The sequence below is a fragment of the Vulpes vulpes genome, chromosome 8 (genome assembly GCF_048418805.1).
Source record: "Vulpes vulpes isolate BD-2025 chromosome 8, VulVul3, whole genome shotgun sequence".
NCBI lineage: Eukaryota > Metazoa > Chordata > Mammalia > Carnivora > Canidae > Vulpes > Vulpes vulpes.
The window spans coordinates 107724237-107731291 of NC_132787.1; the positions used below are offsets into that span (position 1 = coordinate 107724237).

The following is a 7055-nucleotide window of genomic DNA, read 5'->3' on the forward strand; positions in this document are numbered from 1 at the left end:
TGAGATTGAACTTTATAGTTGGCAACAGAAATTGCCAATTGATTTCCTCAAATTGACAGGCTGATGCTGCACATTTTTAGGAATATGTCTGCTTCTCAAGTCTGCATGATCAGTTTGCTGCCAAAGACTCTTTCCTGTAAATATGGTGTTCCATGAAAAAACTGGCTAGTTCAGCTTGCAACTCAAATAGTCACACAGATGATTTCTTTGAGATAAACTTTGTACCTCCACATGTAGCAGAAGCGATTTATGGATATTTCCCTTTTCATCAAAAGGAATATTTAAAAGAGGGGCACCTGGGTGGCTTAGTCCATTAGGTGTCCCATTATTGTTTTTGGCTCAGGCCATAATCTCAGGATAGTGGAATCAAGCCACTGGACTGGCCCAGTGTGGAGTTGGCTTGGGATTCTCTCCATTTTCCCCTCCTTGCTTCCCTATGTATGCATGGGAACTGTTTCCCTTTCTCTCTCTAAAATAAATAAAGAGAATCTTTTATAAAGGCTATTTAGAAGATATGAGATCAAAAATAACATTTCATAAAATTAGTAATTTTACTGATTAAGAGCAATCTTAAAAAAAAAAACACATTTTTTTAATTAATTTTTATTGGTGTTCAATTTACCAACATACAGAAAAACACCCAGTGCTCATCCCGTCAAGTGTCCACCTCAGTGCCCGTCACCCATTCCCCTCCAACACCCGCCCTCCTCCCCCTCCACCACCCCTAGTTCGTTTCCCCGAGTTAGGAGTCTTTATATTCTGTCTCCCTTCCTGATATTTCCCAACATTTCTTCTCCCTTCCTTTATATTCCCTTTCACTATTATTCATATTCCCCAAATGAATGAGAACATACACTGTTTGTCCTTCTCCGACTGACTTATTTCACTCAGCATAATACCCTCCAGTTCCGTCCACGTTGAAGCAAATGGTGGGTATTTGTCATTTCTAATTGCTGAGTAATATTCCATTGTATACATAAACCACATCTTCTTTATCCATTCATCTTTTGATGGACACCGAGGCTCCTTCCACATGGACATGGCCAACAAGCACATGAGAAAATGCTCTGCATCACTTGCCATCAGGGAAATACAAATCAAAACCACATTTTTTTTCCTACTGGTATTTTTCCATTACCACAGATATACACTGTGTTGCATACTAAAGTTTTTGCCACTGTTACTTTGAAACCACCAGTGCAAATGTTAACACTATGAAAAAGGTGGTTAACATAGGAGCATATTATGGAAATGGTTGTGGCTTCCTAGCCTCCTTGAAAGCATCTCAGAGATGACCAGAGTCTGTAGACCTCACCTTAGAAACCAGTGTCTCTGTTCTCTTGAGCTCCTGTGAGCTGTATGCTGCCAGTAACCCAACCGCAGGATTATCGTTAGGTATGTCTGAGTTTGAGAACCTTGCCCAGAACCTCTCATGAAAGAGTGAGTGGGTGAGTAAATGAAGAAATGAATGAGTGAATGAACTTGGGTCTAGCTGTACAGTTTTGTTTCTGTTCCTCAAACAGATGAAGATTGCTTCTATGTTAGGATGTTTTGCTATTTCCCAGAAAGGTTCCTACTCCTTATACAGCCTCAGCCCAAACATCACAGGCCTTCCCCAGTTCCTCAAAGTAAAGTAGCCACTCACCTCCCCCTTTCTATCTGTCGTGTTACTTCTCCACAGTGCATATATAACCACTGCATGTATTTTTATTTTTGCACCTAGCACATGAGAGCCACTTAATAAATATTTCTGAATAAGTAGACACATGAATAGCCCAGATAATTCCTTCAACAGATATATATTAAGCATCTACTGTGTGTGAGGAACTATTGATAAAGTCTTTGCTGTCAGTGACCTTAGAGTATAATGTATATGTGGGAAGACAATAAACAAGCAAAATGCAATCAATGTGAAATAACAATTATGTTATTTGTGTTAATTGCATTTGTTAAGGAGTGGCACACATTGTTAGAAAAGTGTGTTAGGTGGGATGGCTTTCTCCAGGTATTTTTTGTAGCTGTATGGTTTTATTAACAAAATACAACATGCTCACAAGCTATCTGTCTATTCTTTTCCCTGTGCAACCTGATATTGGGGTTGTGATGTCTGGCTGGCCAGGCTGCTCTTTCCACGAGGGCTCTACGGTTCTTGGAGGAGACACCATGAGTAATCTTAGCACAGTAAGACTTGTTGCACATAAGCAGCACTTAGAGCTCCTTGATATTGTGGACCAGGAGCTCTGGAAGCCACCTGGCAGTGCATGCTTTGCTTTTTTGCTCCTCCTGGAACTGATGTTGGGCATGGAGATTTGGCTCTTGAATCTTCTGTGTACCCTACGGTCAATGCCTTTGGATTTCTGCCAGTTACACTCAATTCTGACACATGGGTATGATGGGTACCAGCTGAACTTCTTGGTTCTCTTGATAATGATCTTGGGCTTCAGAAGGGGTCTGGGAGCAGCCATGATGCCAAGTAGGAAATGATTATTTTCCATAATCTGTTGTGAATTTTCCAAGGGAGCATTGACTGTGCTAAGACCAAGGATAAACAGACACTGACTACTGAGAGGAGAGGGGCTGAGATCTCTCCCAGAAGAAGTATTGAACCTTAGGGTTGTTCTACTGCTTGTGAGCCTTGCATGTGTTATTTGTCCAGACTTACTCTCAACTTTCCTATCTTCTGAAGAAGTGGCCTGAGTCTGAAGCTTCTGTCTCCCACATGGTACTAGTTGAGGCCTGGGCACAGATTCACACAGGACTGACACAGTCATACGTGTGGCTGCTTGCAATGCAGGCATCACAATGTCCCTGGCACACTGGCCACACCCACACAGTAATGAATTTCCCCAGCATCCCCTTATTTTCAAATCAGCCCTGTGTGTGTACCTTCAAGACGAGGCTTTTCCCAGAACACAGTCTCTCTCCCCCTTTTTATCTTCACTTTTCTCCAAATGAGCTCTAGAACAAATCAATCTTTATTTCTTTACCATTATCAACCCATCCGTAAATCAGTCTTGCCCACTCAGTAGTTAGTGTGACAAGGCATCTGACTGTCCATTGCCTGCAAATGGTGCCCCCCCCCTTTTTTTCTCATCATAGCCAGCTATTCCTGGAGTATTGGACCCCTGCATTTTTGACAAGTGTCTTGTCTGTTAAGTCATTTCTCTATTTTTCCCCCTTTCCTCTTCCTTGTTCCTGGCAGCAGCTCACAGAGCTCCCCCTACCCCCAGGCATTTATCTGGAGTGCACCCAGCACATGTCCATGGCTGGCTCTTAGGTAATAAAAGCTGGCTTTCAGTAAATCATATCAGTAAGGAGATCCATAAATCTTGTCCTTGCCTTGAACACATCAATCCTTATTGTCATGAGTACTGCAGGCATGAGTCACTTGGCCTGTGCACTAATTCTGGACCCAGTCACTGAGTAGCAGTAATTGAGTAGGGAAGATGTCTTGGAGGAGATTGTGCTCTAGCAAATTGGTGTCTTCTGGGCTAAATGGTGAATTACCGATTCAGGGAAATGGTGGTGAACTCAGTGGACCCCCATCTGCCTGCCCTCTTGCTAATGTACTAATGAACTCGCTTGCTTCTGTGGCTCAAAGGTTATGCCATGTTCAAAGTGCACAAGGGTATGTGAAGGAGGAAGGGGGAGGGAATTGATTTAAAGAGGCTCTTTTCATTGTTTTTGCAGTGTTTAAGACTTCATCACTTGCCCCATCATGACTATATGGCAGTCATGTCATAAATATTCTAACAGAAAGGACACAGTAGGCAGATATGCCTTAGCACTCTAGCACTGGCTCATTGCTAGGGCTCAGTCAGTGCACTTACAAAAACAGTTAGGGAACCTGATTTGTAGTGTTATCTCAAGGATGAAGCTTTGAACCCAGGGTCTGGGATGTTTGTTGCACGACTTCAAGTTCACAAATATAGAAACTCATTTGGTCCAATGGATAAGTGACTTGCTCTACCCTCGTGTGGCATCTGCCATTATCACAGTGAGGTGGAAAGGAAGGCGCAGGTGAGAGGAGGTTGGGCAGTATATGCCCTTTTGCCTGGTCCTTCCTGTCGTTCACACTTAGCACAGATGGGGTTGTAGTGACAATAGAGATTGGAAGCAGCTGAATGTGAACTAATGTGATGACACTGGAACCAAAATATGTTTTCTTGAATGCAGAAACATCTCAGACACTTGGCAGTGTCCATCCTTACACTCCACCAAAGCCCCATGAGCCTGGAATCAAGAGGCCCCTGCTCGGGTCAGCCAGAGGAGGCAGGGGCAGTCAGTGGAAACAACGATCATTTTCTAATTAGAAACTCAGGCTGGCCTTTTCCCCTGGTGCCCCGTCTCCCTTGTATGCTAGCCACTGGCTGGAGTCTTGCCATGTACTGTAGAGCTACAGCCAAGGGTCCTCCCTCTTCTCTTTAAAATCTGCTTCCCATATGGCAGAGGAAACCTAAACGGGTTGCCTCTACATTCCTTGTCTTTCAAGAATACAGACATGAAAAAATAACAAAACTTTTTTGTGATAACAGTAGAAAAATTGGAGGTCACGAACTGCTATCCCATTTATTTTTATTTCCCTTCATCTTACACTATTTTCCAATTCTTCCCTCCACAAGGGGCTGGGTGGCATAGCTCCAAGACAGAAGACAGTCATCTGGCCTGCCCTGGACTCATACGAGCAGTAATAAACTTTTATTACAACCCCACAGTAAGATTTGGGTTTATTTGTTACTGAAGCATAGACTAAACAATTCTGACTAATACATGATAGTAAAGAGGAATCTGTTTCTGCTCCGTGAAATATAGTTGCAGCCCCATATGAGGAAGGAAGGTATTAAAAATATTATTTATTTGGACTTTAAGACACCCAGAAATATAGAGCATTAAATAGTCACTGCCCATCTATATGCTCGATGTGGAAACCAGAGGATTTTCCAGTGCCAGATAAAGTGATAAAACTGTGATGTGTTCTGGGCCTTCACTTCTGTGCTCATTCCTTACATCTCCTGGGTTCTGTCATTGGGTGTGTCAGATGCAGGATCCCCTACCACCTCTAAAATGTTATTTTCCTTCTTGCTAGTGTATTTGTTCTCAATTTATCCATTGTACAACCAGAAAGAAAGCTTGACCTTAGCCACGCAACTGGAATTCATATTATTCTATTAGTGCTCCAGGTACAAATCACACTTACAAGTGCATGTGTTAGTATGCCAGAGCAGGGTACCATAGGCTGGAGGCTTCTACAATGAAAGATTACTACCCCACAGAACTGGCTTCTGCAGGTCCGAGATCAGAGTGTCAGCAGAGTTAATTTCTCTGAAGCCTCACTCTTTGGCTTGCAGACGGCCGCCTTCCCACGATGTCCTCTCATGGTCGTCCTGCTATGGATGCCTGTCCCAAGTGTCCCCATGTGTTTTCCTCTCCTCTTCTTACAAGGATACCAGTCATAATGGTGTAGGGCCCACCCTAAAGTCTTCATTTTAACTTAATGACCTCTTTAAAGAATCTATCTGCAAATACAGTCACATTCTGTGATACTGGGAGGGGGGCACTAGGGCTTCAGTATACGAATTTGGGGGAGAAGACAGTGTCCCTGTCCATCGCAGTGTGGTAGGTTAATTGAAAAGTAGCCACAGTTCTTCAAGCCCATGTCACCCCTCCACCCCCTTTGCAGGTTGTGTCCTCAAGAGGTGGATTCTCTCTCTCTCTCTCACTCCTTGAATCTGGGCCAGCCTTGAGACTTGTTCTAGCCAGAGAGTGCAACAGAGGTGACAGTGTGTCAGCTCTTAGTCTCAGGAGTCTTGCCTACTTCTGCTCACTGTCTAGAAAAACCACCATTGGCATGAAGGCAAGCTCAGGCTTGGGAAATGACATGGAGTAGAGACTGATCACTCAGACCAGACCAGGAAATCCTAGCCAGCCAGCCCAGCCCTGTCCATGGAACTGTCTGGTAGCACATGGTTGACTGCAGACCCATGGAGGACCCCACTGAGGGCACAATGACTCCTACCACCTCAGACCTATAAGATAAGTAAATGCATATTTCCTAGGCATGGTTCTGTCCCTGTGTCCACAGATTACCAATATGATGATCATAATAATTATAAAACCCTACTTATCCAAAGGGAGTTCCCAATTAGAGCACCTTTCCCTATGTGATTTGATTTTCACAACATTTCCATTAAGTAGGTATTTATTCCTGCACCATTTTGCCTAAAAGGAGCATCTGAGTTTGAGAGTTTATGTAATATCAAAATGTTGGTAAATCAGTAAGTAATGGAGCCTGTTGTCAGGTCTCTGTGCTCTGGCTTGGGGCAAGGGGATGTGTCATTCAAGCACCGCCTCTCTGGGCAAGAGAACAAGCTCATCCTGGTCTACCCTGTGCCCTTGTGTCCCCCACAGCATGCTGACTGTACAGGGCTCCAGTTAGTGAGCAGCCTTCACAGAAATCTCCCCCAAGTGGCTAAAAAAACTGAGCCTTTACTTTCAGGATTTGTCTGTTTTCCTTTTAGGCAGTTGATAAATACAAGAGGCCTAAAGGGTAATCTCAGTCTTCAGGGCTTGGCTGTCTATGACTCCCTGCATCTTAGGAAACTATGTCTGAAAAGAAGTGATAAAGTTTATGGGAGGAAGCACACTTTTTCTGAACATGAAATGGGACATTTTGGAAGTCTTCGTAGAGGACCAAGAGCTCCCCACACTGCTGTGAATAGAGGCACACAGGGCAAGATTGCAAAGAGCGTATCCAAAGATGTGTCCTTCCACTCTATCAAGTATGGGTTTATGGTTTCGGGCTTCAGCCCTGCGGACCCCCAGAGGCTGCTACCCCATGCATGAGGAAGACTGAGGCAGAGGAGGGGAGCCCATTTGAGCAGAATTCATTTCCTGTGATATCCTCTTTGTAAACGCACTTGTGCTATGTGATTTTGAAAAAAAAAGAATGTATTCAACGTATTTCTGCTGACAGTCAAAAACATAGACGCTGATGTTTTTAACAGCATTTTAAAATCTATTTCCTTCCGGCTTTATTGAGATACAATTGACATAGA

At 43.6% G+C, this 7055-nt stretch overlaps 1 pseudogene; it reads right to left on the reverse strand.

Annotated features, from left to right (window-relative positions):
• Positions 1-2031: 2031 nt before the first annotated feature.
• On the reverse strand, positions 2032-2465 carry LOC140593751 (large ribosomal subunit protein eL32-like; annotated as a pseudogene).
• Between the last annotated feature and the right edge of the window lie 4590 nt (positions 2466-7055).